Raw genomic sequence first — 16,011 nt, 5'->3', positions numbered from 1 at the left:
TCACCCTCTGTGTGTGTGTCTATGTGTCTGTCTTGTTCGTCTGTACGTGCGCGTGCGTGTGTTCATTATGTGAGGGTACACGTCACCTCCTTTCCCCCGCCCCCTGTGGTGTGGAGGCGCCGTGGTGGTGATGGTGACGAAGCCTTCACCACACTGTCACTCCCGGAGTTGATGAAGTCACCAGGAGTGGCCACTAGGAGACGCCGCTCATCACACCACCAGACAGGGAGGAACCGGGTAGAGACCTGACGTGCTTGCGTGTGTGTGAGGCAAACCGGAGGCGGGAGAAGTAGGATATATATTAGTACATTAAGGCATTATACATGAGGGTAGGAGTGGAGGAGGTGTGTGTGTGCGTGCGCGGGCCAACAGGAGTCATGACTTGGGGCGACCGCCTGACGAATACTAACAACGGGCGCGCGCTTTGATCCTGGTCAGAAAAGCTCCACTCACGCCGAGCCAAGGATGTCGGCCGGCCAGCCCTCCCACCCGGCCACCACACGGCCGAGAATCCTGCAGCAGCATCAACAGATCCTCGACCTAACCTTCAGCACACTTTCTTTTCTCGCGTCTTTTTTTCATTCGCCATCATCTTTGGAAGAAGAGGAAGAGCGGGAGCAAGGAAGGAGGAGGAAAGAGTAGGAGAGGAGAAACAGAGGAAGGATGATGAACAGGAAGAGGAGGAGAAACAAAGGAAGGATGAGGAGTAACAACAGCAACAGCAAAGAGAAGATGAGAAGGAACAGGGAGCAAGGAAAGGAGGAGGAGGAGGAAAACAAGAAAAGCAAGAGAGGAGGAGGAGGAGGGAGCCATGTTTTGAGGTTAAGCAAAGATAATGTATCGTCATCTCCTCACCCCCTTACTGATCATCATCCCAGGCTGTGATGAGAGATATGTGGGGCCGGCCAGACGTTAAGCAGGACCTTAGATTGGCCAGGCGTCAAGGTGGACCTTAGATTGGCCAGGCGTCAAGGAGGAACTCAGATGGACCAGACGTCAAGTTGGACCTCTGGTTGGTTAGGTGTCGTAAGGAAGGAAGAGAGAGAGAGAAGGTGCTCTGTCAGCCACAGAAGGTAGAGTCATATACAAATATTTATATAATATTTTAATGACGTGTCTACCAGTGCATTAATGTCTACAAGTCCTATTATTGTATACACCACCTGACACTACACATACACCACCTCACACTGCACATACACCACCTCACACCACACATACACCACCTCACACTACACATACACCACCCTCACACTACACATACACCACCTCACACTACACATACACCACCTGACACTACACATATACACCACCTGTCACACACATATACACCACACCTGTCACTACACATATACACCACCTGACACTACACATATACACCACCTGACACTACACATATATACCACCTCACCAACACCACACCACACTACACATACACCACCACACCACACATATACACCACCTCACACTACACATACACCACCTCACACTACACATACACCACCTCACACTACACATACACCACCCCACACTACACATACACCACCTCACACTACACATACACCACCTGACACTACACATATACACCACCTGTCACTACACATATACACCACCTGACACTACACATACACCACCTGACACCACACATATATACCACCTCACACTACACATACACCACCTCACACCACACATATACACCACCTCACACCACACACACCACCCCACACTACACATATACACACCTCACACTACACACACCACCTCACACTACACATACACACCACCTCACACTACACATATACACCACCTGACACACACATATACACCACCTGACACTACACATATACACCACCTGACACTACACATATACACCACCTGACACTACACATATACACCCACCTGACACTACACATATACACCACCTGACACTACACATACACCACCTGACACTACACATATACACCACCTGACACTCTACACACCACCTACTACACATACACCACCACACTACACACACACCACCCACACATATACACCACCACACTACACATATACACCACCTCACACATACACCACCTGACACTACACATATACACCACCTGACACTACACATATACACCACCTGACACTACATATACACCACCTGACACTACACATATATACCACCTGACACTACAATACACCACCACCACACATATACACCACCTGACACTACACATACACCACTCACACTACACAAACATCACCTGACACTACACATACACCACCCCACACACATACACCACCTGACACACACACCACCCCACACACATATACATCACCACACATACACCACCTGCACTATACACTTTCAGAGGTACAAATTTTCACCTGCTTCTTACCTGTCTAGTCTAACTCAGTTGATTAAAGTTACGCTCAAGATAGCTTTGCTTCTCTCTCTCTCTCTCTCTCTCTCTCTCTCTCTCTCTTACACCACATGAGAACATAATGAGATTCATAATATACAGGTACATACATATATACACACATACGTACGCACATGCACAAATTAATTGATGTGTGTGTGTCTGTGTGTGTGTGTGTGTGTGTGTGTGTGTCTGTCTGTGTGTGTGTGAGTCATGTGTGTGTGGTCATGGTCACTGTCGCCACGCATTGTACACCATTTCCTATGTACTTGTCCTTATCCTTCTCCTCTTCCCCTAACTCCCCCTCCTCCCCCTCCCCTCCCCCCTCCCTCCACCCCCCACACACACACTTAAGTCAACAAACAAACATGGAGAGATCGTCACCCAGGTATATCTTAGTTAAGTTTGGTCACGTTCTGTTCAGATGCTCCTAAGACCCTCCAGGTGTTGTGGTGGTGATAGTTGTTGTTGTTGTTTTGTTGTAGGTGGTAGTGGTGGTGATAGTTGTTGTTGTTAGTTTTTGTTGTAGGTGGTAGTGGTGGTGATAGTTGTTGTTGTTGTTAGTTTTTTGTTGTAGGTGGTAGTGGTGGTGATAGTTATTGTTGTTAGTTGATGTTGTTGTAATATTTTTATTGTTGTCGTAGGGGTTGTGTACAAGTGCTGTAGTTCCCATAGTAGTACAAATAGTAGTAGTAACAATTATTAGTAGTAGTCCCTCTCGGTGTCGGGGGTGGGGGAATTAGGGGCTCACTAATATTAATACAGAGAAGCTTTCACCAGGAGACCAATTTGTGTTATGGTGACCGTGTTGGTGAATGGGTGTCCTCTGTCCAATCACTCACTCACTCATGGATGATAACGCACTCACTTCCAACATTACTCACCCAGTACGGATCTCTACGTTTTTATTTCACCACACTGATATCTAATCATTCACCTCAATAAACTCGTCTGGACACACTCATTTCAACATACTCACTTCAAAACACTCACCTCAGCGCACCCACCTCAACACACTTACTTCAACGCACTCACTTCAATACACTCCACAGAGCACATCATTGGTCGTCATTCCTAGTACATCTGGCCCCCAAAGCTAATTGTGTCTGTCTGTCTGTCTGTCTGTCTGTCTGTCTCAATGGTTATAGCTTAACTTGCCCAGGTGATGATTTAACCACATGACGATGATAGTGTACCCAATGGAATAGGTCATCGTACTCTAGGAACTAAGACATCGTACTCAAGGAACTAAAACATCGTACTCAAGGGGTTAAGACATCGTACTCTAGGAACTAAGACATCGTACTCAAGGGTTTCATCGTACTCTAGGAGACATCGTACTCAAGGAACTAAAACATCGTACTCAGGGTTAAGTCATCTTCTGGAAAAATCGTACCAGGGGTTAAGTCATGCTCTAGGAACTAAGACATCGTACTCAAGGGTTAAGTCATCGTACTCAGAACAGACATCGTACTCAAGGGTTAAGTCATCGTACTCAAGGAACTTCATCAAGGGTTAAGTCATCGTACTCTAGGAACTAAGACATCGTACTCAAGGGGTTAAGTCATCGTACTCTAGGAACTAAAACATCGTACTCAGGGTTAAGTCATCTACTAGGAACTAAGACATCGTAATAAAGGTTAGTCATTACTCTAGGAACTAAAACATCGTACTCAAGGGGTTAAGTCATCGTACTCTAGGAACTAAAACATCGTACTCTAGGCTAAACATCGTACTCAAGGGGTTAAGTCATCGTACTCTAGGAACTAAGACATCGTACTCAAAGGGTTAAGTCATCGTACTCAAGGGATTAAGTCATTGTACTCAAGATGTAAAGTCAAGACAAGCGTAGAAAGTAACAGTTAAGTGCTAAGACAACAAGTAAAAATATCCACAACACTTCTTCAAATCCTTAACATAATGGTTAGGTTAGGCTTTGGTTAGGTTAGGTTAGATTACATTAAGTTTGGTTAGGTTACGGTAAATTAGGTTAGATTACGTTAAGTTTGGTTAGGTTACGGTAAATTAGGTTAGATTACGTTAAGTTTGGTTAGGTTACGGCAAATTAGGTTAGATTACGTTAAGTTTGGTTTAGGTTACGGTAAATTGGGTTAGATTACGTTAAGTTTGGTTGAGTTACGGTAAATTAGGTTAGATTACGTTAAGTTTGGTTGGTTTACGGTAAAATTAGGTTAGATTACATTAAGTTTGGTTGGGTTACGGTAAATTAGGTTAGATCATTATTTACCAGTTAGACTATATAGGGATTAGGTAACGTTAAATTAGATAAGATTAGGTCAGTTAGTTGAGCGTGGCTTTGAAGTTAGCTGTGGAAAGAGTATTGTTACAGTTCTCACATACTGGTCCCACACACACACACACACACACACACACACACACACAAACCAGCTACCAACCTTGAGTTCTAATAATACTTGTGATATTATTGGCAGTATTTTATGCGGGCTAAAAATAATGAATGTGCCGGGTTACTGTGAGAGAGTGTGAAAATGCCAGTAGTTGACCGTAATTATTTTCCTCCATCCTTCCTCCCGCCCACATCAGCTACTTTTCCATCCTTTGCTCCACCAGCTACTTCTTTCATCCTCTCCGCCCACCAGCTACCTCCTTCATCCTCCTGCCACAACAATCCTCCATCCATCATCCACTTCTACTCTTTCTTCTTTCTCTCCTCCACTCGTCCCTACTTCTTTCATCCTTCCTCCCGCCCACATCAACTTCCTTTTCATCCTCCACCCAGCTACCTCCTTCATCCTTCCTCCCGCCCACCAACTGCCTGCCGCCCACCCAACTACACTCCTCTACCCAAGTCTTTACCACTCACTCCATCAAAGTAGTTGCCGTTCCCTAGTGGTCAACTGTGGTAGTTGCGTCTAGTGGTCAACAATAGCAGTTGACGTTCTAGTGGTCAACTGTGAGTAGTTGCCGTGCCCAGTGGTCAATGTGTGGCAGTTGCCGTGCCCCTAGTGGTCAACAATGGCAGTTGACGTGCCCTAGTGGTCCTTTCTGTGGTACGGTTTGCGTGGCAGTTGACGTGCCTCAGTGGTCAACTGTGGTAGTTGCCGTGCCTGGTGTCAATGGCAGTTGACGTGCCTCCGTGGTCAACTGTGGTACCGTGCCCTGGCCAGTGCAATGGCGTTGACGGCCCTGGTGGTCAACTGTGGTGCGCGTGCCTAGTGGTCAATGGCAGTTGACGCGCTAGTGGTCAACTGTGGTAGTGTGACGCGTGCCCCTGTCAACTGTGGTTTCAGTGAGTGGTTGGGCGTGCTGGTGGTCAACTGTGGTAGTTGCCGTGCCTAGTGGTCAGCACTGTGGTAGTTGCCGTGCCTTAGTGGTCAACTGTGGTAGTTGCCGTTCCCTGAGTGGTCAGCATGGTAGTTGCCGTGCCCTAGTGGTCATTTGTGGCAGTTGACGTGCCCTAGTGGTCAACTGTGGTAGTTGCCGTGCCCTAGTGGTCAACTGTGGTAGTTGCCGTGCCCTAGTGGTCAACAATGGCAGTTGACGTGCCCTAGTGGTCAACAATGGCAGTTGACGTGCCCTAGTGGTCAACTGTGGTAGCGGCCGTGCCTATACACGAGCTCTATATAGTAAACACTACCTGAGCTTACCAAATATACCGATTGACAAGGTGAACATGAATCTCGTCTTTGATTGGCTGGGGAAGCAGGCATTTTGAAGTCTATTGGCTGAGTAAACAATCTTACCGCTCATTGGATGAAGGTAGAATGTTCTTATCAACCAGAAAACTAAGTGAGACTGTGACTGATGTGGTTATTATTGGAGGATTATGGGAAAACGTTAACCAATTAAATTCTGACCACCTAAGAGTTTATTTTGAAGATTAGTTACTAAACTTTCATCACAATTAAAAGGCAAAATAGAGAAGGTAATTTGCTTACAGTGTTAATGTTTACCGAGACAGACAAACGGTTCTCTACACAGAACCGAACAACACCTGGAGGAGGTTGTGTGCCTCACCTGACGTAGTACTAAAGTTTGTTAAACAAATATTAAGACAATATATTACACCAGGATCTGTGGTGTGTCGCCGTCAAACAAGAAGATTTAAAAAGCTATAGACCAGCTAACCTTGTGCCAATTATATATTTTTTCCGTAAATTCTTACCAACATATTTGAAACAAAAAGTAACTTTCACTCGGCCGAGAGTTAAGGCTGAGGCTGGTAATAAGAGTAATTATAACAGCTTAGATCATTACCAGGGTGGTCAGGCTGTGCTAGTTATCACAACACTTGAGGTTCCTTAGACAAAAATAATAGTTAATGTGGATCCCATGGGCATTACTGCCCGTTAGGGACAGTGTGGATACAACACACTGTACACTAAGCCTTCGGTACACAAGCAGGCAGTGTGGTCGGCACTACACTCCACCACCTTTACTTCCCACACTGTAAAGTTATGCACCATTAATAGCTGTGTGGACTGGACGTGTCCCAGGATCGAACCAGCGACCCTTAGGACAGGAAGCAAGCGCTGTGTCAACTCGGCCACCACACCCCTCAATGCCAGTTACTTCGGTAAATCCCCCGAGAAACAGTGACCCGAAGGCACTCAGTGTGTGTTTTAATGACACAAGAATGACACTTACCAACACATTACTCTGAGGTGTCTGAAAAGGGACGTACCTCCTCCCCTCACCTCCCTCACTAGTGTTGGAGGACGTCATCACCTCCTCCCCTCACCTCCCTCACTAGTGTTGGAGGACGTCATCACCTCCTCCCCTCACCTCCCTCACTAGTGTTGGAGGACGTCATCCCCTCTCCTCCCTCACTAGTGTTGGAGGACGTCATCACCTCCTCCCCTCACCTCCCTCACTAGTGTTGGAGGACATCATCACTTCCTCCCCTCACCTCCCTCACTAGTGTTGGAGGACATCATCACCTCCTCCCCTCACCTCCCTCACTAGTGTTGGAGGACATCATCAACTCTTCTCACCTCAACTCAAAATATAACTGACCAGAAAATGTTGGACAAATAGAATACCAAATGAACTCGACTCAAGAAATCCTGATCCAGTTCTCACACTCCCAACTTATGGTCGTCGACTATTTACACCCAGACGGACTCAGGGACCAAACATCGTTAAGACAGATACCATCACCAGTTGAGGATCCATCGAGTGAAATACGAGACATCACAATAGCCCGAGGATACAACAGAAACATTTTGACCAGCGTGTGTGAACCGTTGACTCCTGTATCTGTGACATTAATACTGAATACAGAAGTAATACAGGATCCTATATGTGAGTACAACAGCAGCTGGAAACAGCAGATACAGCGTGAGTACAGCAGGAGACAACACACACAGCTTGAGAGGAATATAAACAGAAGAGTTAGCCAACACGTGAAATACCTCAACAGAAAGTCGACATACCTCCACCTTCCTCCTCCAGGCAGTACCACCTCACTTCACCTCAAGGGGAAACCTAACCAGTTCTTCCACTTTCATCGGTGTGGGGAGGTAGGGATGGGGAGGAGGGTGACGGAATCTGAGTATACCTCCTCCCTAAAAGCCCTCCACAACTCCCCCTCACAACCCCTCTCACAACCCCCAACCCTTGAACCTAGCCAATCATATAACAATATAAGATAGATATGGTTTAAAGACTCGAATCTAAGAGAAGTGGTGAGGGAAGTTTGGGGGGGAGGGGGAGGAGGGGAAATAGGTAAAGGGAGGGGGACGGGGTGAGGAGTGGAAGTAGTTTATGGTAAGGAAATGGGGAGGGTGAGGAGGGGGAAGTAGGTAAAGAGAGAATGAGGAAGAGGATGGGGTGAGGGGAGGGGGGAATTAGGTAGGGGGTGAGGAGAGGAAGTAGGTAAAGAGAGGTTCCTCTTATTTGTCTCTAAACCTCTCGACAAGATTCTGGGGAGAAAAATTAGTCAGAACACTTCCTGGGATCTCATTATTTTTATACCTCTTCTCCATCTCACCCCCAGAGAAATACTTTACGTACCTGAGAACACGGTTGGGGGGATTGGGGAACGGGGCAGGTTGGGGGATCTAGGGAGTTGGGCTATAGGGGCAGACTAGGGTACAAACACATGGGGCCTGTTGGGGTACAGACATGGGGGCAGGCTGGGGTACAGACACATGGGGCAGGTTGGGGTACAGGGCATGGTTGTATTAATAACCAGATTGTCCCCTTGGCCCTGATTGCTGGGGGGTCGTGTCTCTACTAGTGATGATCCCTGAGGCTACACCACGACCACACACGACTTGTTTCTTTCTGTCTACAATGGCTATTACTACTACTACTTCTACTACAGTACTCCTATTATTATTATTTTTTAAACGTGGCCTCCAGCCTCCCCCAATAGCCACACCTTCGCCGCCATTTTATTACCTTAAAATCAAATATCCTAATACATAAGTAGCTATCCTAGCTGTGTTGAATTAGTTGAGCCCCAGATATATGCGGCATTCAGTGACTGTAGCCTCATAGTCAATATCTGCAGCTGTTGTCGGCTTACTGCTACTACTGCTATTAGAAGTAATAATAATAATAATAATAATAATAGTCTTCTTTCAAGTAACTGGTGACGTAAACACGCAAAAAAAAATTGCTACAAAACGTAAATTTCATAGTTGGTGTAGCGGAGATCCATATTGCTGGGATGATAAGTTATATCTCATTAAGTTAATGTACTCGTGGGCCTGACCCGAGGGTGGGGGAGGGAGGTTTTCTCTCTCAGATTGTCAGTCGGAAAAGGTGCGCGCACACACACACACACACACACATATTTCAGAAGTATCTCTCTGGATGGATCCGATGAATTTCAAAATGAACACTGCGACTCCTGTTGTCATGGTAGGGTTGTCAAAAATCCTTCGTCCATTTTGTCATATTGTCTAACGCAAAATTATAAAGATACTTTGTTTTACTGTGTATATGGTCTTTGTGCCCGGGACACTTGTGTGTATACATACACTTTCTACAAAAAGTATCTGCAAACTTTTTTGCTAGACAATGTAACACAATGGACCTAGGATTTTGACATCCATCGGACCCCACCTTGCCGATACTTTCCGTAGCGTTTGTACACCCACCAAAAAAGTATCGTGACCTTTACCGTACTTTGCATTCTGGAACACAGGAAGAAGTATTTTGATATCCCGAGTTTGATGGTGTGTTGGCATGCCTGCTGTCCTTACCCGACACTTCCTTTTGTTCGAGAAGCGAGTCATTTATTGGTTAAATATAGAGGATGTAATTGTTGGTGTGTGTCCGAGCAACAGTATCGAGCTGCTGTATCTCCATTACTTGCTGACGTCTGTGCGCCAATGATCTTCACTTTGTGTATTTTGTTTCCCCAGTGTATTATATTTTATCATCACAGCGTTATGAGTAACATCATCATCCTCACCACAACCACAATCATCACCACCACCACCACAATCATCACCACCATCACCACTATAACCAACACCATCACCACTATAACCACCACCATCACTATGACCACCACCATCACTATGACCACCACCATCACTATGACCACCACCATCACTATGACCACCACCATCACTATGACCACCACCATCATCACCATCACCAAGATAGACCTTTCTACCTATGACAGATTTCTAATTAAGGAAGGTCAACCTTGTGTCAAGTTCCTTCAGTATTTTTTTCCACCTCCCAGACGAACATTTAAATGCACAAGAACAATCCAGGAATCCTAATGAAGTGGTAATATATTTTAATAATAATAATAATAATAATAATTGGAGGGGATTATCTATTGGTCAAGAGAATCACCCAGGACAAAAAGTGGTTTGAAGGAGATTAGTTCATGGCCTGGGTCTCTGGCTACCACACTAATGATGATCAATAGTGTGAATGATAAACAATAATGATAATGATAAGATTAATTAATTATGATACTTGGTAATAGTGAGGAGGAGGAGGATAATATTGATAATGATAAAATATTAGCAAATACTACTAACAACAACATCATTAATAGTAAAAATAACAACAATAATAATAATAATAGGTACAGTATAATATTTAACCACCATCCAACATGAGTGACCGACACACACACACAATCACAAGAGGTCGTGGTCTGTGAAGGCGTGAAGCTGTCATAAGAAACCTTGGTGTGTCCGACCTCCCACTGTTTCTTATGCTTAACACGAGTGATTTCAACACCTATTTTCCTCTCTGTAACATTTATCGGTGCGCTTTCTAATAGTTATCCCTTGAAAGTTAGAGAGAAAACGAGGACAACGGGAGGGGGCACTGTGGTATTTGTGGGTTAGTGTTGTGCTTTGGATTTCTTATGTGACGTGGTGTAATGATGTGATGTGGTGATGTCTGCTGCTGTGTTGATGTTGATGTTTTCTATGGTAATGAAAATTGTTACTTGGGTGTTTCCTACGATCCATGTTAAATATCATTCGGGTATGTTAACTAATATGTTAACTAAGTCTTTTAAATATATTATGTGTATGTTAACTGTGTCCCAAGTTAACTCACAGGCCAGAGTCGATTATTATGATACTGTGAGGGAGTGTTGGTGAGGTGTGAGGGAGTGTTGGTGAGGTGTGAGGGAGTGTTGGTGAGGTGTGAGGGAGTGTTGGTGAGGTGTGAGGGAGTGTTGGTGAGGTGTGAGGGAGTGTTGGTGAGGTGTGAGGGAGTGTTGGTGAGGTGTGAAAGTGTTGGTGGGGGTGTGTGAGGAGTGTTGGTCCAGGTGTGAGGTGTTGGTGAGGTGTGGGGAGTGTTGGTGAGTGTGAGAGTGTTGGTGAGGTGTGGGGAGTGTTGGTCAGAGTGTGAGGGAGTGTTTGTCAGGTGTGAGGTGTTGGTCAGGTGTGAGGTGTTGGTGAGGTGTGAGGTGTTGGTGAGGTGTGAGAGTGTTGGTGAGGTGTGAGGTGTTGGTGAGGTGTGAGGGTGTTGGTGCAGTGTGAGGAGTGTTGGTGAGGTGTGAGGTGTTGGTGAGGTGTGAGTGTTGGTGAGGTGTGAGGAGTGTTGGTGAGGTGTGGGAGTGTTGGTGAGGTGTGTGGTGTTGGTGAGTGTGTGAGGTGTTTGGTGAGTGTGAGAGTGTTGGTGAGTGTGAGGAGTGTTGGCTGAGGTGTGAGGAGTGTTGGTGAGAGTGTGAGAGTGTTGGTGAGTGTGAGAGTGTTGGTGGGGTGTGAGTGTTGGTCAGGTGTGAGAGTGTTGGTCAGGTGTGAGGAGTGTTGGTCAGGTGTATGAGGAGTGTTGGTGGAGTGTGAGGAGTGTTGGTGAGGTGTGAGGTGTTGGTGAGAGTGTGAGGGAGTGTTGGTGAGTGTGAGAGTGTTGGTGAGGTGTGGTGTTGGTGCAGTGTGAGAGTGTTGGTGCAGTGTGGGGTGTTGGTGAGTGTGAGGAGTGTTGGTGGTGTGTGGTGTTGGTGAGGTGTGAGGCGTGTTGGTGAGGTGTGAGGAGTGTTGGTGAGGTGTGAGGTGTTGGTGAGGTGTGAGGAGTGTTGGTGAGTGTGTTGGTGTGAACAGCTACTATTTACCACAACAAACGTCTCTTCCTTCTGAGTAATATTATATTATTTTGTATATCATTCTATTTGGTTAGAGTTAGGTTAACACAGGTTAGATTAGTCAGGCAGGGTTAGATTAATTTATATAGAGACTAAATTAGTGGCTAGGTTAGGTTAGGTTAACACAGAGTTAGATTAGTCAGGCGGGGTTAGATTAATTTAGACGAGGATAGATTAGTCAGGCTGGGTTAGATTAGTCAGGCGGGGTTAGTTTAATTTATGGGAGGTTAGATTAGTCAGGCTAGGTTAGGTTAGGTTAACACAGGGTTAGATTAGTCAGGCGGGGTTAGTTTAATTTAGACGAAGATAGATTAGTCAGGTTAGGTTAACGCAGGGTTAGATTAGTCAGGCGGGGTTAGTTTAGTTTAGACGAGGATAGATTAGTCAGGTTAGGTTAGGTTAGGGGATATGTTATATCTGGTATACGTTTATTAAGCTGAATTAAGTAAATCAATCCCTGTTTTTAAGAATGAATTGATAGTGTTTAACTGCCGCCCATTATAATATTGTTCCCCGTGTATCATTGCTCCAGTGGTGGCACAGTGCCAACAAGGAGTGCTGTAGGTTGTAGTTCATGGACCTGTTTCACGGTGGTTGGCTGGCGGGGGTCGTCAGTAGCCAATCATGTTAGAGGCGGTGACCTGAGATGACCTTCCACTACACTCTCTTGTTTAACACCGGGAGATGTGATGTGGTTGAGGTGATTATACACGCTTGAGCTCTCTCTCTCTCTCTCTCTCTCTCTCTCTCTCTCTCTCTCTCTCTCTCTCTCTCTCTCTCTCTCATCTTCCCTCCTCTCTGCCCATCTCCCCCCCGCTCTCTCCCCCCGTCCCAGATGTCACACAACTAACCGCGTGTGTTGTGTATACCTGTCTGTGTCTGTGTGTGTGTGTGAGGGCACCAACACCTGCCAGAGACACTTGTCCAGGTATTCAAACGTGATTACCTCGACACCTGTGTAGCTGAGAGAGACACTTGCCCAGGTGCTCTTGCAGGTGTTTTGTCATTACAGGTGTGCTTCCATATTCGGGAATTACGGTGTTTTATCTTGGGATTATTATACTCCAACTTCCTCACTCCCTCCATCATCCATTACCTCACTCCCTCCATCATCCATTACCTCACTTCCTCCATCATCCATTACCTCACTCCCTCCATCATCCATTACCTCACTCCCTCCATCATCCATTACCTCACTCCCTCCATCATCCATTACCTCACTCCCTCCATCATCCATTACCTCACTCCCTCCATCATCCATTACCTCACTCCCTCCATCATCCATTACCTCTCTCCCTCCATCATCCATTACCTCCTCCCCTCCATCATCCGTACCTCCTCCCCCATCATCGTTACCTCCTCCCTCCATCATCCATTACCTCCTCCCTCCATCATCATTTCCTCCCCTCCATCATCCATTACCTCACTCCTCCATCATCCATTACCTCCTCCCTCCATCATCCATTACCTCACTCCCTCCATCATCCATTACTCACTCCTCCATCATCATTACCTCCCTCCCATCCATCATCCATTACCTCCTCCCTCCATCATCCATTTCTCCACTCCCTCCATCATCCATTACCCCTCCCTCCATCATCCATTACACCTCCTCCCTCCATCATCCATTCACCCCTCCTCCATCATCCATTACCTCCTCCCTCCATCATCCATTACCTCCTCCATCCATCATCCATTACCTCCCTCCCCCTCATCATCCATTACCTCACTCCCTCCATCATCCATTACCTCACTCCCTCCATCATCCATTACCTCACTCCCTCCATCATCCATTACCTCACTCCCTCCATCATCCATTACCTCACTCCCTCCATCATCCATTACCTCACTTCCTCCATCATCCATTACCTCACTCCATCCATCATCCATTACCTCACTCCCTCCATCATCCATTACCTCACTCCCTCCATCATCCATTACCCCACTCCCTGCCTCACTCACACACTCCCTCACTTACTCCCACAACCGCTTCCTCCATCACTTACTCTCCCAGTCATTCCCTCATTCACTCCCATAGTCACCCCGCCATTCCCCCAATTACTCTACTCCTGCACTTCCACAGCCACTTCCTTACTCCCACAGTCACTCTTCATTCCCCCAGTTACTCCTTCACTCCCCCGGTCACCTACACACTCCCCAGGATAATAGAGTGCCTATGATGCCTCTAAATGTATGGTAGAGTGCACATGACTGCTCAGACTGTATGGTAGAGTGCACATGACTGCTCAGACTGTATGGTAGAGTGCACATGGTAGCTCAGACTGTAGGGTAGATTGCACATGGTAGCTCAGACTGTATGGTAGAGTGCACATGGTAGCTCAGACTGTAGGGTATTGTGGAGTGCTCTATTGTAAGGCTTCCAGTCGCAGTCATGATGTCATAGGGAAGGAGAGAAGTGGCAGGAGCCTCTAGTGATGGTATCGTCCAGAATGACTCCGCGAAGAACCTCATTACCTGTCTGCCGCTTATCTCCAGCCGTTTTCGTGAGGTATGGGTGAGCGGCTCACTACGCCCATCCGCCCGCCCGCCCGCCTACCTGTCCGCCCGCCTACCTGTCCGCCCGCCCGGCACCGTCGCCCGCCACCTGTCGCCCCGCCCCACCTGTCACTAGCAATAACCGCCCACCCACCTCCCCCCTCCTCCTGGCCTTATTCATGTTAGTTATCTTGTGGGTATCTGGGGCATGTTGTACCCACGGTGAGGAGGAGGAGGGGAGGGGAGGCCTGGGGCTAAGTTGAAGGATAGGCTAGGGAAGGAAATGGTGTAAGGTGAAGAGAGTTTATAGAGGCAATTTGCTGGGGGAGTAGTGAAGGGAAGAGTGTGGTGGCCACCCTCGCCGGTCGTCTCTCTCTCACCTAGAATCCTAGATGATGCTGATCTACCCAGGGGAGGGATGAGGGGGGGGGGGGGAGGCGGTAAAGGGGCAGAGATCACCACCTTGATAACATCTAGTATCAGGGCAGTATCTGACCTCGGCCTCCGCCCACTGCACCAGCCACACTCACACTTTCCCGCCAACAGTGCCGTCACTGCTATGACCTGGCACCGTAGCCTCCCTCACTCACCCTCGTCATCTGCTTCCTGCCCAACACTCACCTTGTGTCTTATCCTCCTGTCCTAATTACACTGTTTCTCTCCATTTTTTCACGTTTCCTTATTGTTTTGTTTATCGTGAGAAGCTCCTCTAGATGGGCTGTCGTCATCATCATCTCACCACCTTGTGTACACACGTCATCAGCCTCCTCCTTCCCTACGTGCATGTCCCTGCGTGTGGCTCTTGTGGCCCATGAATCCTTGTCACATCTTGGTAAATGTCTTCTAATAAGAATAAATATTTAACCTGATATCTTACTCGCTACAAATAGTCGTCCAATATTTATGAAGAGGTCGCAGCCATCACCAGCTACCATGTTGTTATCGGGAGGAACGGTGACCTGGACACGAGTCCACCCTCACAAACAATGATTTTGTCACAAACAACAGCAACAAGCAATAAAACCCGACCTGCCGACAGAGGCTTGATCTGTCTGTCCTTCTGTCGGGCGAAAGTCGAGCGGGCTGTCGGGTGTTTCATTGTGCGTCAGCTCGGTGATCAGTGCTTGACTATGCATCAAGGCTCTCTCTAATTATCGTAGACAATAGACGGCGGCCAGGGGTAATGTCAGGATGGTCAGAGCCGCTTCCTCCCTCCCTCACCACCATGCTAACTTACCTCCCTCCCTCACTCACCACCAATCTTACTTACCTCACTCCCTCCCTCACCACCATTCTTACTCCCTCCATCCCTAACTCCCTCACCACCACTTTTACTTACCTTCCTCCATCCCTCCTTCACTCACCACCACCATTTATTTTACCTCATTCACCACCATGCCTTTCATCCTTTATCACCGCTACCTTCTCCTCCTCCTTTCTTACCTCCCCCATCTCTTGCTGGACTCTCTCTCTCTCTCTCTCTCTGGTGATAACTGTAGTTTATATATAACAACTTGTCTCATTTAACCCCTTGAGTACGAAAACTTAATCCTT

At 46.8% G+C, this 16,011-nt stretch overlaps 1 protein-coding gene across 1 annotated transcript in view; it reads left to right on the top strand.

Moving 5' to 3' along the window:
* Positions 1–16,011, top strand: part of LOC121877277 (venom allergen 5.01-like) — a 115,526-nt gene that overhangs the window by 43,503 nt on the left and 56,012 nt on the right. The gene's annotated exons all lie outside the window — the stretch shown is intronic.

This window comes from Homarus americanus, unplaced genomic scaffold (genome assembly GCF_018991925.1).
Source record: "Homarus americanus isolate GMGI-L3 unplaced genomic scaffold, GMGI_Hamer_2.0 scaffold367, whole genome shotgun sequence".
In the NCBI taxonomy this organism is placed as follows: Eukaryota; Metazoa; Arthropoda; class Malacostraca; order Decapoda; family Nephropidae; genus Homarus; species Homarus americanus.
Note: the sequence above shows the minus strand (reverse complement) of the source record. Positions and strands in the feature narration are given on the sequence as shown.